Here is a 19,214-nt window from a genome sequence, read left to right on the forward strand (position 1 = left end):
AACTGTAAAACATTTTATAAAGTTTGTACATGACCAACTTAATAGAATACTTTTTTCCATTTAATATCTGGATTGTGTTATGATCTCAAATGAGTGAAAGGTAACTTTAACAGAATTAAATGCAGAGGACATGGACAGTGCTGGCCCTTTTACTGGTTGGTTATAGTACTGATTTTGAGAAACATGAATTGAGAATGTGACAACATCTTTGACCTAAGGGCATTTGTTGTTTACAAGATGTTTCTGTACAGATACACTAATAATGCGCTGGAAGGTTATTTGTTTTTCAAACATCTGGGATGGTTATTCCTGTCGCTCTTACCTCCTCTCCAAACAGCACCCTTCCCCTCCATCTCACCCATTTTCCGCCCCACTCAGCTCTTGATGAAACTCGGGTGTTTGGGCTTCATCACGCAGCCCCGCTTCAGCGTTATCACTCTCTTCCATCTCCCGTAGATCTGCTCTCACCTGAGAGGCAAAGTTTTCGGCTCAGTACCTGTACTATGATCTGTCCACACAGCTTCTATCTCGTTGCTGTTCGTTAATAGTATTTCAGGTCGGTTTTATCTCATGCTGAATACAAAGAAAAAAGTCATCAATATTTTGATGCTTGCTGAAGAAACTTTCTTTTCACTCAACAGAACTGAAACATCAACTACGTACTATTAAAACCTTACTTCAAGTATCAAATATAAAAGATAATTTGGTGATTAATAACCAAACCTAATAACCTCACTAAATAAATTCCATTCAATCATATCTGTACAGAATTTCAAATGGAGCGTTTGGTTAATATTAAAATAATTTCATCGCGTCCTGTTCAGAGTTTGTGATATTAACACAACAAATGTGACCCAAATAGTTTTTTTCTGTTATCTACGAATCTATTTTCTCGGACCTGAACTTTCGAAACGGAATTTAAGAAATTGGCATATTGTTTAACTGACATAGTTGTCCGAATAAAACATAAGCTGAATTGTCCATCAGTCTATCACATTTGATGACTAGGTGCTCTTGTCTTCCGAGTACTCAATTTAAAACTAAAGTTTAGCCGCCATCGGACTCTTTTATTTTAGAAACAAGCAGTATATACAGAAATATTACTCAGCTTTCTTTTGTGCTCGTGTCAGGGAAGGAAATTTCACGAGAAAACATAGAAGTCAAAGGAGATGGGAGCTGGACTGCTCAGCAAGCTTCATTTCCCGACCTCGTTCCACCTGCCATATTATCAATAAATTCAATACATCGAACTCCAACCAAAGTGTAGCGGCTACCATTTATACTAAATAACTAAGCATTATTATTCAACCCCAACTTCCTTTGGTTCTCTCTTCTATTCATCAATGTGTATTTGCCAAGTATTTTAAACCCATAGTTTACTGCCAGAAAATGTGATAAGTTTCGTCACATCCAGTGGGCTTGTTGTAATACCTGGATTGATTACTCATTAACTCCTATTGATAGTTTTCTAATTTACTCATATGTCACACCGTACTCTTTGCAAAAGATGTTGATGGTAAACTTGAATTCTAGGCATCTTTCTCTCCCCCCGCCACCCCCCCCCCCTCTCTCTCTCTCTCTCTCTCTCTCTCTCTCTATATATATATATATATAAACACACATATATATGTATGTATGTATGTGTGTATATATATAGTAAGCTCTATAAAAGAGAAGTTTTAAGCGTGCTCATTTTCCAGAATAAGCGATGAACACATTAAATGTACATTTTATAATTCATTCCATATATGAAATATTATTCACTATTATATAGTTTGGATATTTTGCACGGAAAATACATTAAAACATTTTTTCAAAGATGTCTAATATTGAATTGCCAGTTTTAGATAGAGTCACTGCCTCGAGCTTAACTATACTCTATAACTTAATGCGATAATAAAGAGTACTCAGTGAAAATTGAAGGCAGAGTTTTCTCAGAAAGGAGTATTAAATATAAGATTATAAAACATATAGGAGGACACCGTTTTCGCATGGTAGAGGAGAATAAAATGCGTTACGTCGTAACCGGATAGCTTTCAGGCAAAAAATATATATCTATTCCACGGGAAAAAATATTGACTGTGCTATCAGCTTTCGGAAAGAGAAAACTTCAGGGGTATTTGCAAGTAGAACCAATAAGAAGTGAAGATGTGTGTGCTATTCACTGAAGTATAATGGGGTGGTAGTCCCTTAAACCCGACTTAAAAGTGAGAAAAATGAGTCAGACATAAAATTTCCAGCCATGTTAACGGCCACAAAGACGCAGTGATTAGCACCATGGACAGCGCATTGCAACATAGTCATAAATTAGTCAAGTTTCCACAAAGATAGGTAAGATGTAATTATAAAATATACTTAAAGAGTAAACATACTCTTGTAGTACTCTTGTGAAATATTTTTGTTTGATTTATTTTATTTCAGCGGTTTAATTCCAATTTTAAAAAATCTTAACATGAAATTTTCCCCACTATTCTCTATCTATTAGTGTTTTGCAGCCTATTATATTTTAAAATTTAAGGCTTTGTTGATAATAACATCGATGTGACGTAAATTATCCCCTTTTCCTGATATTACTGGTCTTTGTGGGATATCTAATCTTCCCTACATTTTCCAAAAACATTTATGCTGATTGTAATTTAATGCTGTTCAAATGTGAGCAGTCTTTAATAAGAATTTTAATTCTAAAAAATTATTAGAGTTTATTAGTAGATTTTTAATAGTTTCAGAAGAAAACTTAAACGTCAGTAAGTTTCTTTGGTCCAGTAATGGAATATCTTTTGAATTACAGCTGGAATTTGTGAGAGTATTTGCTTTTGGGAAGGAGCTGTTTGATGGGAGTTGCGGCTTTCCGACAGCTTGTTAATTAAAGTCCCCTGGAGATGAGGCTCTGGAGCCACCGTCCGTATCAAGACAGTGCTAAATATCTCGATTCTGACAGTAACTCAGCAAGATTCAATATTAAAACAAGCATAAACTTTAAGGGGAAAAAAGGCTTTATCTATTTCTCCTTTTACCCTTCTCTTCCTGAATCACAATTCCGCCCAACTGAACTGCTGGAAATTTGTTTAACGCTTGTTCAAAATGACAACAGCAAATTTTAGATTTTTCACGTCTTGCCTTTTCAAGTAAAACATACATAAGCATGCTTTATTCAGAGTTTTCGTTCAACTTGTGAATGCATATTACTTCCCTGAAATTCAAAATATTCATCAATATCCGTTTGATAATGTTCAAACAATAGAAAATTAAGTTTTTGATACATTGAACAACACTATATTTACACAATATTTAACTATATATCGACCTGTTGAATTTCATGAGTTAGTCATTTCAAACAAATCTTCAGCTAGGTTTATTACTTATTTTGGAGAATGTCCGCCCAGTCTTCCGAAATTCTGTAACTTCTACATTTCTCGGACCAGTTTGTTTTTTTACTGCCGCCCCATAGAAAACAATATGTGGTAGAAAAACCATTGGTTTTAGTAATGTGAACATCTGTTTATTTATCTTTTTGTTATTTATCTTTTCACAATCAATTTCTTTAATTTCGCGATGAATAAAAACATTTTCTCTGTTATCTCAGCGATAGCCAGCCATTTTCAAATGACAATCTTTCCTCATTTTATTAGCTTCGTATCTTCCTTCAGAAGCTCAAGCTGGAGACAACCTTGTCATGTGCCCAGTGAACCTGGTTAAGCCCTTTTCACCTGGGCCCGTTTTGCTTTGCAAACCCTCAAAGTCATCCGTAAATGGTTTTTGTTCTGTGTAGATAATTTGTCAACGTGAAAGATGGACTTACTTCTATTTATTGGAAGCAAACTGTGATTTTTTTTAATGGGGCAAAAACCTTCCGTGACGCTTTCACGGAACTCAATATCATATCCAAAATATTTACCAAGTATATGATCCGCTTTCAGAAGTACTGAAAGTATGGAAGCAATACGACTTTCATCGATTGCACTTGGAAGGACTGAAAGTTTCACCACACCATCTATGTCAGAATAACCTCCAAATAAACTAGTCGATTCGAATTGTTCTTTAAAAAGTAGAAGAAAGATACATGTTCTTCATGTGTCAAAAGTATCCGTTCGGTTAAATGCACATCAAATAGGACAAGATAGGTTGAAACAGGGACGGCATGTTATCGCCTGATAATCCCGTTGCGTAACATTTACTTCCATTCTTTGACGCGAGTAATGACAACGGAACAAGCTCAGGTCTAATAATTGATAACATCAATCTTAAGACGTTAGCATCTGATCTCAGACGGAAAATTCACGCACAAATTCGAAATAAAATTACCCTCATTTAAAAAAAAGAAACACTGATATTAGAGCTCTGAAACGTTTAATTTTACTCTAAACATTATAAACTTCAAAACCGATAAATAATGTTATAACTAGAAATGAATATAAATAGCGTTTTGCGGACGATTGTATAGAATGGAACGATAAACATTCGTTAACAGAATATTTTTTCTACAATTTAATTTCGTACTTCGATTTTGTGACTATAACATCAATTAAAAATAAGTTCTTCAACTTTATCTCAAAACCATTTCAGATCAAATTCTTTCTAAACCCTCTGATATGTGCACATAATCGATATGTTTCTCTTTGAACTGATCATGCCACTAAGTCATACCTCTAAATTCGCTGTTGATTACGCACTGCAGCTGATAAAATTTCAAATAAACTTGGTCAAGGTAACCACTGTTACACTTTCTATGTTGCGTTTCTTAAAAAAAAAATAATGTGGATAATAACAGGGCTGACGCCGTTAGAACTCTGGCAAGATAAATAACGAAAAACGTCATTCAGTCTCACATTGGATTAAACACCTATATTGAATTAATAAACCTCAAATATTTTATGCTAATATTGATTAAACTATTTGAAATATAACTTTTTATAGCTGATAATAATTTTTAACCCTTGACGTTTTAACGTAATATTTAATTATCCGATAAATCGAATTAACATTGTCTATACTTTCCTGCCCTACTGTTGATAGGAAGGAGGCCCCGTGTGCAGGTGCAGAGGCGGCCGTACTCCAGCCTAACGCCCCGGCGCGACTACATTACTAATACCGCCCTGTCTGCAATCAGCTGTGGCTTTCAACGCAGTTGCCGCCGGTTTCTCTTCCATTTCCCTTTTCAAGCCAACTAACACAATCTAAATATAAGATTTGGAATGACATATAAAATGGCGATTAAAGAAGATTAAAACCGAAGTACCTGAATATGTTTCGGCCCATTGAAAGGGAGTTGGACACGAATTGCTAAAATAACTAGCCATGCCTTTTGGATTTAAACAACATTTGACAAATTGATGCACAAAATGCTTATCTCTGTTATCAAGCTCATTGGAACAAACTGAGTAAATAGTTTGAAACTTAGACTGATTGTAAATTCCTTGAAAAAGTTTAAAATACGTTTTATATCGCGGCCAATTTGTTTAAAGTGTATGAAATTGTAGTTGATTTATAACTAATATTCATATAAAATGTGTTATTAGTTTTTATTAATTTCGAATTATGATTACATTCTGCGTAAGAACTGTGATCAGATAGTTGTTCGTTAGTTAAATCACTCGACACTAGTGTGAATGAACGTTACTTGCCCGCCATGGAAATGCTTTGCATTTACTTCGAACCGAAACTCATTGCTGTTAATTCGCTTGTTCTTCTTATACAGGGTTCAAAGGGACATCTGACATGGAAAGACTAATTCTGCGATCTTTAGTCAAAGCTTCATTTGATATTGCAAATCGAATTTTTCTGTCTGATCGATAAATACAATTAGTTCTTTCACCCCCCCCCCCGGCATTTTTGTATCAAAATCTGATGCATTTCTGCATGAAAACAACTCCCATGTTTATTAAATGCAAGGGAGGGGGAGTATTTCGCACTTACTCGGGGAAGTTCCAGTATTAATCAAAAATTATACAAAGCTCGCCACTAAACTCAATAATTGACCTTCTCGGTTTCAAACGGGACATAGCTGCAGAGCTTTGGTTGAATAAGTCGCAAGTTGTTTGAGATTTTAAGTGTAAAATTGCAAGACAAATATTTTGGGCGATTAATACAATTTATTTGAAGCACTTACAAATTTCCATTCCTATTGCATTTTATGTTCATGGATATAAAATTTACCATAAACAAGTACATTTATTGTTCAGGATATTTTGGCTGTGGTAAATCTGATATGCCAATAAAGTCTGTAGTGCCTACAGCTACAGCTTCTTTTTTTTAGTGTGAAATCTAATATAACGTAATAATTATTGAGCAATATTGGCTGCGATCTGTGTATTTGGTAGTGACTGCGGTAAAAAGGGGCGGAGGGTAATCAAACGGAATATAGCGGACCGGGATGTGTGATTGCATCAAAGTCAAAAACACCTGGACGGCTGTGTATGTGTGTGAATGTGTTTAAAATAAATCTTACAGTGAAACAGTATAAAACAATGTTTACACCTTCTCCTGCCGTTGATACTCGGTTCTCGAAATCTAGCGCCACCTAGCCCACAAAATATGCAATGACAGATCAGCGCCGGGCAGGATGTCTTCAAACTGTTGAGAATTAAGACCTCGAAGATTACAGTACAGCAGAGTTGGACAGTGGGCTAACTATGTAAAAGATGCATGAAAATTAATTAATACGATGAGTATGTAAAAATATCAAACTGCTGAAAATTATTTAAAATAAATTATTTGGAAAAGTCGATCTGACATTTGAAGTCGATCTTCAAGCTGCGTACGAAATACGCATTTATGCAAGGTGCTGAGCTTATGTTAAAATCTATCCTTCTCTCTACAGGGTTACCTTGTATCATGGATATATTTAGTAAATGCCAAACTATTCACAACTATCCAAATTACTGTGCGGTCATTTCTCCGATTTCATTTCGAACCTTCGATTCTAAAACACAAGATGACCTTATTTGAAATTAATACATATAATAACAAAACCCGCAACAAAAAAGCTGAAAGCTGAACTACCGTTTAATCAACCTTCGTGAATTCACTTTATAAAAATATAGATCGTGCAAATATAATATTACATAGACGACATGTCGATTTTAACGTCTGTACCACGGAAATTGCCTGGTGACTAATTCATCAGGCAAAAGAATAACATTTGTCATATTACAATATTAATTCAGTTAGCTTGTTCACTTTGCTCACAACAGTGGTGGAAGAAAAGATAAGATGCAGCGGAGGTAACAGCAAAGCGATTCGATGCTGATTTCATTGAAACCACTTAAAGAAAGACTAAAATTGCTCCATTGTTGACCATTTCGGTAAAAAGGGACTCACGGTCTCAATAAAAACAACACTTAAGTATTCATTTGTTATCTAAAACACTTAAATTAAGTAGATTGTTTTTAAGAGTCATAATTATTAGTCAATTCTATAAAGTACAACGCATGTTCCATAACTTATTATATTACTTGGTGGGATAAGTTAGAACCTCGGGAGTTTCGGTTTTGTGACACGAAAAAAATACTTTATTGAAAGCAAAGAAAAAATATAAAATTATAGACCTCCCATTTGTCGTTAATGTAATAGAACTCTTCTACGCATAAACCCTTCTAATATTAAAATAATGCCAGACGCTTAGATTTCCATAATTACCATACAAGAAAGAGTCACCTAACACACAACGATTGCAGAGAACAACAAATAGCTCATCCCTTTCTAAAGCATTGGTAAACGAGATTTGGACATTCTCTCCAAATAGTTATGGTGATTTCATCTTGAAGTTGCCGGTAGCAAAGTGTTATAACTCCTGTAAAATATTTGCTCTCAACAGGGGAAGTATCTATTCTGTTTTTGTACTGGCCTGCGATGGAATGGTTTAATATAATTACTTTGTTGTTTTTTTTAAAGTAGTTATAATATTACGCCACCGGAACGACGAAGTTTCATGTGAGCTTATTGGGTAGCTCTTCTATTTAACCTAGTAGAAATAATATTCCCATGAACATTAAACAGAAAAAAATATGATATGTTGTTTATTAGTTTATATGAAATAAATTGATTACCAGGCAACGCAAGAAAAGCCAACGCCGACTAGCAGATATGAAAGAGAATTGGAGCGACAGGACAAAGGAACGAAAAGGAAAATATAAGTTCACAAAAGCAAACTTCAAAAAAGCTCCCAAGAAAACTAATAGTCACAGTTGCTATATTGCAACTGCGGTTATTCTTATTTAACCAAGGGAAAGACACGTTCATTTTGTGTTATTATTTGGCTGGATACCGACATCAAATCCCATGTGTGAATCCAATGCATGTAAACGCTATCTTTTTTTTCTGAATTTTTAGAGTGAGTCATTACATTCTCCCTATTTCAAAAGTCAGAAGGCAGAGGGGAAGATAGCCAAGGTTTATACCAGACAGAATATTGATCAAATTGCTCTATTTTTGTGGCGTCACTGACGGTATCTTTCATCACGAGGAATAGCTCACTAAATTAAAATGTCTTGCTTTAAAATTGTGAAGAATCAGATTTCAAAATCGGTTAACGGTTTACGTGAGATACGATATCGATGTCGCTGTACCCTCGATGTCTTTTTTTAAGACAACGGTGAATGCATTTTTTTTATATACAACGGTGAATGCAGGGTGAGGATTATCATCGATTTACAGCATTAAGAAGTGAGGAGCATAAATGCCAGCGGCGTTCAGCTCCGGTTCATGAGGACGTCAGCAAATATTCTTCTAATGATTAGTTGGTAGTACAGCTCCCATTATTTTTCCACAACTGAGCATAAATTGTTCGATTCTCCCCTTAGTTTATTGGTGTTTGGAATATTGTTGGTAAGTGAGCGAAGAATGACACCGAAAAAAAGGCGAAACAAAAAGTGAGATCAATTACAAACAATATAAAGAGACTGCTTAACGCCTGTCGGAATGTTTCTTTTTAGTAAGTGGCGATAATTCCACGCTGCCGGCGCTCTAATATTTGCAGTTCCATATTAGGCAATCTGTAAATTAAATATTCAGCAGGAGATGAATAAAAATATTGTTTAAATTGAGGGTACAAGCATCAACTGTACAGTCTTGCGGTGTATAATTGCAGACGGCTAGGGAGAATGCATTGTGACACTACGTCTTACCTTAATACTGTCTATACATCAAACATCCCCACTTACCACATCTACGTGGTGCTGAACGCAGGGGATTTCAAACTTACTTTCATGTGCTTCGTAAAACTGAACTTCACCTGAGTGATTAAATCCCCCTCCTCCTCGTGTTTCTTATTAAAGCCACCTCATCCCCTCTGTTCAGTGATAGCTTATTAAACTGTCCTTTGTACCGTGTGCTGTCTTTATAATGTTATGGAAAGCGTGAGTTAAATTTTCACACAGAAATCACGTGCAGCGTTCGAGGGACGTTAATGTATAATCCGAAGAGCAACAATTTGTAAGCCGAGTTCAACCGCCTGGGTGAATAGAAAAGAATAATCACCGAAACGTCAGATTTTTTTCCTTTTTTATCTTTTTCCGCGGAAAGGGTATTTGAGATATGTGAACCGTAATCAAACCAAAGTAGGCTACGCGGAAGTATAGCTCTGAAGTTAAATAACCGCGATAACATAAAGGCTGGTTAAACTGTGAAAGAAACTTTCCTATAAACTTTAGTTTGAGAGAATTTTGGTAGCTCCCTTTGCCTTTGTACTTAGGCTTCCCTTTTCAGAAAGTGAGTATTCACAAAGACTTGTCCAAATAGTGCCTTGAAAGGTGTTCACATAAGGACAGTGTCTCATGAAGATCTGACAGGTTTTGTTGTCAGTACTATAGTGGCAGCTTTGTAAGATATTCGTTTTTCTTTCTTTAAATGCTCCAACTTAATAAAGACCCCCTGTCTTAAAGCGTGCATACCCCTGCTGTCTCTGTCCACCCTGTGTCCAGCCTATCTGCTCAAACCCCACGTGATGTCTGCTAACATAATTTTAATGATTTTGTCAACGTACACAGAATTAATTTTCATAAAAATGCAAAACGAACTGACGTCCATGTTCCTAATCCTCCTCCCCAAATGCCCCGATGTTGAGTAAGAAAGATCGCTTTTTGACTCGAAATTTATCCTATTTCAAAAGAAAGGATTTCAAACCTGCGAAAAAAATGCCCCATTCAGATTAGGAGCGTTTATTTCTTGCTTGGCCTTTGAACAGAGAGGTCGTGTCACTCAGGAAAGGGCTAGTCCTACTCTCTCTCTCTCTCTCTCTCTCTCTCTCTCTCTCTCTCTCTCTCTGTGTCTCTGTCTGTCTGTTTCTCTCTGTCTGTCTCTCCTCTGTCTGTCTGTCTGTCTGTCTTTCCTCACTCTCCTCTATCTGTCTCAACCTCTCTCCCCCTCTTCCCCCTCTCTCTTCCTCTCTCTCTCTCTCTGTTTCTCTCTGTCTGTCTCTGTCTGTCTGTCTGTCTGTCTTTCCTCACTCTCTTCTATCTGTCTCAACCTCTCTCCCCCTCTTCCCCCTCTCGCTTCCCTCTCTCTCTGTTTCTCTCTGTCTGTCTCTCCTCTGTCTGTCTGTCTGTCTGTCTGTCTCTCTGTCTTTCCTCACTCTCCTCTATCTGTCTCAACCTCTCTCCCCCCCTCTCTCTCTCTCTCTTTCTCTCTCACTCCGTTTGTCTGTCTATCTCTCCCCCCCCCCCCCACCCCGCGCCACAACGACAGCATTCGCTCGCACTTACTCCAAACACACCTCGGCCGGGGCTGGTTTTAAGGCAACATGCCACAAAGATTAAAGATTTGGCATTTTACAAGAGGACGAGGTGATCCTGTATTCATAGCAACGGTATGTAGGCCACAAAGTGCTAGCAAACAGCCAGTGATGTCCTCCCCGGAGCGCTCGAGTCTCGGGCGTGTAGGATTTTTATCGACTGTTGCTGCTACGGTCCATACCAAGTCTTTCCATGAATTAAAATTAAATATGGCTGACGCAATTTCAGCAATCAGCCAAATCTATTAAAAACAGCAATGTGGCCGGTAACGAGTCGTTACCTGGCGCATCTATATTAAAAAGCGCTTCGCTTACACTATGCTATTGAAGTCATTATCTGTTAGTTTCTCGATGTTTTTTTTACGGACTTGCTTGGTTATACAGGAAAATGTATGTTGACGGGAACGTTTAGTAGCGGATTATTTACGAGGGAATCAAGGGGTCAAGTTCTGGTCTAAGTGTCACATCTGCGAAACATTGAAGCTACTAATTCACCAAAGGCTGCATGCCTTTTATTGTAGACATATTGGGGAATTAGTAAGAGTCCGCGTCTCCCCTTCACAAGGGGGAGGGAGCCTGATTATATCATGATGTATTGCTGGCTCCACGTTCAATCTGTAACACCGCAGCTAAAACGTGAAGACGGGAAAAAAATCCAACAAAACACTCCAGCCATCCATTATGAAGAAAAATAGGAGTCGTGCTGAGAAATTAGGTAAATAAATTCTAAATTAGAAGAATATTAACCACAACATCATTCACACAGCTCCACGCCTGTCTGTCCTGATGTGCAATTAAATTAAAGTAAATTCACATTAGAACGTTTCCAGGTTGTGGTGCAGTTTATACTTTAAACAAATCTCTCTTTATCTCTGTTGTGGATCCAATGCTGGTGTTTATTTGGGGGGTGGGGGGCTGAGGCGCCGTGTTTATGCTATATTAATTCTTTAAAAAGGACCATATGAATGGTTTCAGCTTTATCTCATAAAACTGTCCCGAATATTCAAAGCAAATGCGTACCAGTTCATCAATTTCTCCTTCTCTTTACAGCGATTCAGCATTTACAACAGACCTACCTCGCACATGTCACCGCAAGAAGGCAGATGCGATGCTTTTTCATACATTTCATTCAGTGACTTAGATACATGAATTACGCTGAAAATGTTCCAGTCCGCTCATGTTGTTTGCTAAATGATTGTTACTTAGATTTATTAAACCGAAGAGAAAAAGGAGTGTCATTGAGACGAGTCAAAGAAGCGTGTATGAATTTTATATTTACCTCTGGGAAAAGGATTAAAAGGTTCAGAAGTTTATTTTTTAAAAAGTCCTTTCGCCCTAATCAAAAACGTACGTGGAAAATTATTTCTAAACGCAATCCTCTACTGGTTAGCTTAGGTATATAATGCAATCTAAGATTATGTACGCAGTTAAACATGTTGTATTTTAATTCGATTGCTGTAGTGACAGGCTAGTGTTCGGGTTACTTGTGTGTATATAATAATCTATAGAGGGAGCGAGAGACCGTTATTAGATGCGAGCGCCAGCGACTTCTCAATACGTCTGCGTTAAAACAAGCCACTGATAAAATTGGTCTCAGCATGGTGTATAATTGCGACAGAATGTTTCAAAATAACATTTAAAGACATAGTTGATCATATCGTCAAAATCGCGGACTTGCTGCTGTGTACTCAAATCGTCCCGACACTTCTGAAACAAGACCAGGTGTTAGCAGAACCTGCAACCTTCCGCACTCATTTCACATGTGAGTGCAGTAAAAGGAAGGGAATGTGCCCCATCGTTGTATCATGGAACAATGCCAACCTTCTCCGAGGAAAATCTCCTGCGCTCACGGGTGTTGTGGCCTACATGGGTTGGAGGGCTTTTTACACATTTAGCGAAGAAAGTATGTCCATATATACGGTTTGTGCACTGCAGAGGATGTCTTTAAAATGTATTGACGTCACTGAGATCAGAGTGTGTATCAGAAGGAATCTCCTGACGTCCCTACTCACTGTTGAAGGTTTCACTGCTTCACCACACTACTGAGGCTGCAGTGACATTGCAACCGAAAGCATCTCATGTGTCTGTTTGAACTTCAAGTCAAGACTCTCCACTCTTCCTTCGCCTATCATCTCTATGTTTCTACTTGCTGCGCCAATTCCGTCAACCCTAGGACCACAACGAGTCATTTTGCCCCCACTAATCACCCCCTCCCTCTCCCTCTCTCTCTGCCACCTACCCGACCTCACATCTTCTTCTCTTCTCATCTTAATTTCCATTTTTAATTGGCACCCTTCTCGAACTCTTACTTGTAGCGACTCACGCTGTTCAAAAAATGTTTCCTGTTGTTTTCGAGAGCCTTATTCCACAACCGTGCCTGTTGTAAATTCTTGCTCACTTTGCTTCCAACTTCGTCTGTGTTTCTTTGCCGCGCGTACACACAAACACACAAACACACACACACACACACACACACACACACACACACACACACACACACACCCGCAAGCGCGCGCGCGCGCGCACACACACACACATGCACGCACATAAATATTACTGTACTGAGATGTACGCGCCACGTGTTGATAAACTTACACTTAATGACAACCTAAGTCCAATCTCAATAGAAATGAAGGTCTTACTTTTTGTTGTCATCCCCCTCTGGCCGCTGCCTTCTTTAATTAAGTGTGCTAGATTTCTTCCCTGTGGAAAAGAAAGCCTGGTGTTTTGGATGGAATCTCGGTGCAGTGTTTTTTTTTGAGAAGGGACTTAGGGCTCCAAACCCAAAGGCTCCGAGTTAAGTGCAGATTGAGACATATCGAGATCCTTATAAAAGGATCATTTCATGTGGGAGGTTGGACACGAAGTTTGGGACTCGTGACTTGCATTCCTGAGCGACATGCATATTTTAATAGAACAAAGCAAGCGAGGAACAAGGCTTAGAGCAAAAACCAAAACTTGGGAGGCTGAGAGATGAGAGGCACTGTTTTAAACGTATTATCCAATAATAGCCGCCTTTTCACAACACGCTGCAAAATGTGTATTGGAAAGCTACAAGAATCTTGCTTCAATTATTTGTTGATTGGTTTATCGCTCCAAGTTTATTTTGAAAGGACATGCAACAGTTAAAATGGATTAGGGCATTACAAAGCATGCGGTGATACCGATTGTGCGCAACAGTAAAATATGGAATGCTTTCCCAGACTCGGCACATCGCTGCTGACTTGGCGAGTAATGACTTCGTTCTTATGTAATGAGTGCGGTTATTAATAGGAAATCAAATGCGGGGAAACTCAGACGAAATGATGACAGCTGAAGAAGTGGACAGCGTCACACGGCGTGTGAAACCACAATTTAATGCTTGATGCCAAAGAAAAGTGTCTGATTGCTTTATCCATTTCTATTCACTTAACGTGTGATCATTAAGGTAGAAACTGCAAAAGGACAAATCCGGGTGAAATATCATGTAAGGCTCACGGAACGTGTGCCCTGAGCGGCTCAACGACGCCGCTGCGCTCTTCGCCAAACCGGATCGATTGCTGTTTCTACCATAAAACGCTGTTTGCAACACGTGTGGAAATCTGAGCTGCAGCACAGAGAGAGAGAGAGAATGAGAGAGGGAGAGAGAGGGGGAGAGGGAGAGGGGGGAGAGAGAGTTAGAGAGAGTTAGAAAGAGGATGGAGAGAGAGAGTAAGAGAGAGGAAGGAGAGAGAGGGGAGAGAGAGTGAGTGAGTGAGAGCTAGAGGGAGGAGAGATAGAGTGAGGGGGAGAGAGAGTAAGAGAGATAAAAGAAGAGAGAGGGATAGAGGTAGATAGATAGATAGATGGAGAGAGAGAGGAGAGAGAGAGAGAGAGAGAGAGAGAGGGAGGGAGAAAGAAGATAATAAAGACAAACTGCGAGAGCAAATAGCCAGGACGTAGATATATAACTCTGTTAGTTGTCAATGAACGTTAACGTGGCTTTGCCATGTAAACTGAGTGTATGTGTATGTTGGGGGAGGCTGGGGGGGGGGGGGAATCGATACCTGACTCAATGGTTTGGGCAATGTTTTATCCCGCCAAGCAATGATATTATCACCCTTGAACGTTATACGCTGCAGAAGTCTTCCTAAATCAAAACAAACAGCTCCCTTACAGAACGTACTTCTCTATTTTAAAAAATCACTCCTTTGCGAATGGGCTGCTTAATAGCGGCATAACATCCCGATTTTTAATCCACCGCCGCGGCTCGATCTGAGATTCGAGGCATGTACATTGACAATTATGCAGCCGTCATCTCGCCGGGTAACTATCTTGAGCTTGATACCTGACCTGTATTTGGTCTTTTGAGGGAACAGAGTGGATATGTGCGGGTGGAGGGGCCGTGAAGTGTCTTGATCGTGGCGGCTGGGCTAGGAGAGCTGGGGCAGACGAGTGTATGTGTGTGTGTGAGTGTGTGTGTGTGTGTGTGTGTGTGTGTGTGTGTGTGTGTGTGTGTGTGTGTGTGTGTGTGTGTGTGTGTGTGTGTGTGTGTGTGTGTGAGAGAGAGAGAGAGAGAAAGTCACAATATTTTGTTTTATTTTACTCCAAACCCTTTCTTTTAAAAATTAGACCCACTCGTCACGTACAGAACGATTATATGAACCTGTTTTATGAATCGATAAATGAAGAAAATATGTCTGTAATCCAGCAATATTGTTGACAAAGCAAATTAACAAGTGTTACTCCAACTTTATCGTATCCTACCCTTTACATCACCCTCCTCAACAGGCAAACAGACACACAGACTTTTATTTGCAAGATAAACGTTTCTAGAGTGTAACCTTTAGTCTTATTAGAACATAGAACAAGAACAGGCCCTTCGGCCCACAATGTGATGCCAGTTAAAGTAAATCAGTAATCAAGCAGGCAACCTAATTAATCTCCTCTGCCTACAGAATACCCATATCCTTCCATTTACCTCACATTCATTCTAAGAGTCTCGTAAATATACAAAAGGTTCAACTCCTCCACCACCCTGGGGAGAGTACCCGCCACTCTCTCTTTGTAAAATCTTTGCCCCTCACATGTCCTTTGAAATTACCCTCTTCTCGCCTGAGATGCATGCCCTATTGGTATGATGCCATGCCATATGTGTGTACTTCTGAAGAATGTGATCAAATGGATTAATGATTATTAACGCAGAAGTATTGAGGGTTATTAATCTAACACGAGTCGTCGGCTATTAATAATCCACAATTTCACTGTTTTTTTGTACTGAGTACTAACTTTTCACTATTTGCAAAGTAAGCGGCCTTCCTTCCCACGGACAACAATTTTGTTATTTTTTTCAGTTAAATAAGTAGCTATTCTCTCTCCCTTTATTGAGAGAACAGGCCGCTAATGGTGTAATAGAGTTCCTCATGGTTGACACGGCAGGAATCTGGGTTGTGCTCTCCCTTATGAAGATAGTGAAGTGCGTGATGTGAACTTTTTGAGGGTGATTTTTTTTTCTTCGTTTATAGAGAGGGTGAACACTGGAGCTCGGATTCCTCGATGTGGAGTTTGAAACGTTTTCCTGACAAGTGGCTGTAATAAATGAGAGTCGCTTTCAGATGGATATCTCAGACGTGAAATTGCGCCCAGCTGGTTATATACGCAAACAAATAGTTTCATGTAAGACTCTCGACTTGCCGGTTGATGAATAGAACACGACATCGGTAAATGGGTCTTTAACTCATTTAGGAATAAAACTATTGGCTCTCTAAGTGGAAGACACGGAGACGCCATGTATCCAGAACAAGCCGCTATTTAAAAAAAAAAGCAGGTTTATTAGTTTCCACACCCTCGCCCACATTTTTGCCATTAATTCCAAATGTCACTCAATTACAATGGACACCAGATAATCAGTGCAAGAACTGAACGAGCTCTAGCTTCGTGTGTGGAGGTAACTAGATTTGCTTTAGGGAAATACTTGGTTCGAAAGTGCGAGAACTTGGAAGGTAAACGTAGTTTTCCAATTTGCCTGTAAAATTAAACCACATTCTTTTCGACAACCACGATGGAGGCGGGGGACGCCCAATTGAGTGTTTTAAAAACAAACTACTTTTCAGGATTAGTCCCATACCCTTGTTTTCTCTAAAATCATATTGAATATAACACCATGGGATTCGCTCTATAGATTAAAATCAGGCCGATCAAATATCGTTTTAATTTGTTATTTCTTAAAAGCGTGCTGGGACGGCATAAGAGAAGTGGAAAAGTTAGGCAGTGAAAGTGGGCAGGTGGACTGGAAATAAATTAATTTCGCTCATCTGGAAGTATAATAAAGATATATTTAAGAGAAATGGGCCACACAACAGGCAATCTCTACATAGTTAACTCCCTTGGGGACATAAGTTTTTTTTTGTTTTTTTAAACAAACTCCAACTAAGAGTACACCTGAAAACACTGGATAATCCATTTGAGAGACCGAAATCAGTCCAAAATAAAAATGCGGTTGTGGAATGGAGGGGAAGCGACGGATGATGTACTGATATTAATTTTAAAGTTTCAAAGCAAAACCTCGGAAAAAATCAAAAACGTAAGTGGTTAAAGGACGCTTAAATAGTGGAGAAGAGAAGACAATTGAGTCTTCAAGATAAATTCGGTGTGAAAGTCCAGGCAAAGTGGGGAAAGAGGGGAAAGAGATGTTTTCGGAATGCTTCAGGAGCCTATGCTTAAGAATTCGGAGACGATGGGCTCTTTTGGAAAGTATTGTCCTAATAGTGGGAAAGATAAGACGAGGTATTTAAAAAGAGAATTCGGATAAACTGAGATTAGGAATTAATAGTTATGATAATTAAGTGGGAAAGGATGGGATGGGATAACGATAGAAACCCAGTGACTACTTCGTCCAACAGCTCTATAATTTGACAGAATGTACTTTCCGAATTTTAAATAATAACAAGTGAAACGTTTCTTCTGAAAGAATAAACCGTATTTGCAAAATGAACATCATTTATTATAAGAACAATACACGGCTGGTTTAATATTTTATTAAAAGTACACTAACATAGTTGAATACATAAGCTCATCCTGTATTTAATAGTTATACTCATTTCCAGGTTACTTTATGCATTGATAGTGAAATCACCTCCTTCGTCTACCACCAGATTCCCTCCCCCAACACAGTTACACCCCCACCCAAATAAAAATAAAGACCAGCTTTTCAATTTCACTTGCTGTGCTCGGGATATCTTATTGCTCCAGCCGCTGCCCCATCCCACTTCCAAACCACCCTTTAAAATGAGTAGACTTTTGGATTAATTTGTGAAACATCCCTCCTTCATTCAGGCCTTAGAATTCATTCCTAACGCATGATACCAACCCATTCTCTCATGTTAACCGTGCTGCGGAGGCAATGGTTAAAAGTCACGATGTCACAGCATGTTAAATCCTTCTCAGTGAAATGATTTGAAATTAAAAATTAAATCACTTGCAAAAAAAGGATATATTTCAATAGGAAAGGACCAAGGGGGTATTTAAATATGGAAATTGTAGTGTGTGGGAAAAGTGTTTACGTCCAAAATTTTCAGAATTTTGATAGAAAGGAGACGTCGTGGTACTTAAGGTCAGCTAACTATCACCAAGATAAGTAGTTAAAGGACAACTTCCAAGATATGAGAGTACAATCTAGGTACCAGGCCATATTCCGTAAAAATCACAGTTTTTAAAAAAATCTTGACTACAGAAATTAAAGTACGGATTTGTCTCCAAGATGATTCAATTTTGTTTTTTTTTGCTTCACGTATAAATACCGAAATTGGTCAGAAGAAAATATTGTTTTCAGATGCATCTAAAATCCTTTCAAGGCCGCCATGTTTGCTATCCTCTGGTACAGAGCCTGGCTTCACGTGGTGTTAAAATATTTGATTGGACTACGACTTTTTCCAAGAAATGGACTATCTTTAAAGTAAATATGTTCGTCAATCTTCCCCCCCCCCCCGCCCACTCCCCCCCAATACAGCTGGTGTTTGACTCAGCCTGAATCAGAAATACATCGTCAAACGCATCAAGTAAATGTCGGATGTAGATATCTAGAGTTTGAAATTAACCTTCCGTACCAGTTTAAATGTTGATATTTTGTAATTATGATCTGGACTTTGCTTTTGAAAGGACTATTAATATTTGAATATTCAAATTCAATTGCAATGGTGGGAAAATCTATCAAAGCGATTCAGCCGCATTTCTTAAATAGAAAATGCAATTAAACTAACAAGGGAACATTTTGAGAATAGAACCGGTTTGGGTTTAGATTCTGACATCTTCTTAGTTTCGCAAAATGTCTGCACAGATTTAAAGTGGTCGGTGGTGAAATTAAACACTGTCAGTTATTAAACGGTAATATGCTGAATGTACAAATATGATTTAAGTATAAAGATAGATGGACTGGCGTATTTACATAGTGACAGATCGGCTAGCTCAATGGTCAACAGCAAGCCTGTGAGTGTCTGTAGGATGGAAAAGCGCGGTATGAAAAGGATGGCTT

This window comes from Mobula birostris, chromosome 17 (genome assembly GCF_030028105.1).
Source record: "Mobula birostris isolate sMobBir1 chromosome 17, sMobBir1.hap1, whole genome shotgun sequence".
In the NCBI taxonomy this organism is placed as follows: domain Eukaryota; kingdom Metazoa; phylum Chordata; class Chondrichthyes; order Myliobatiformes; family Myliobatidae; genus Mobula; species Mobula birostris.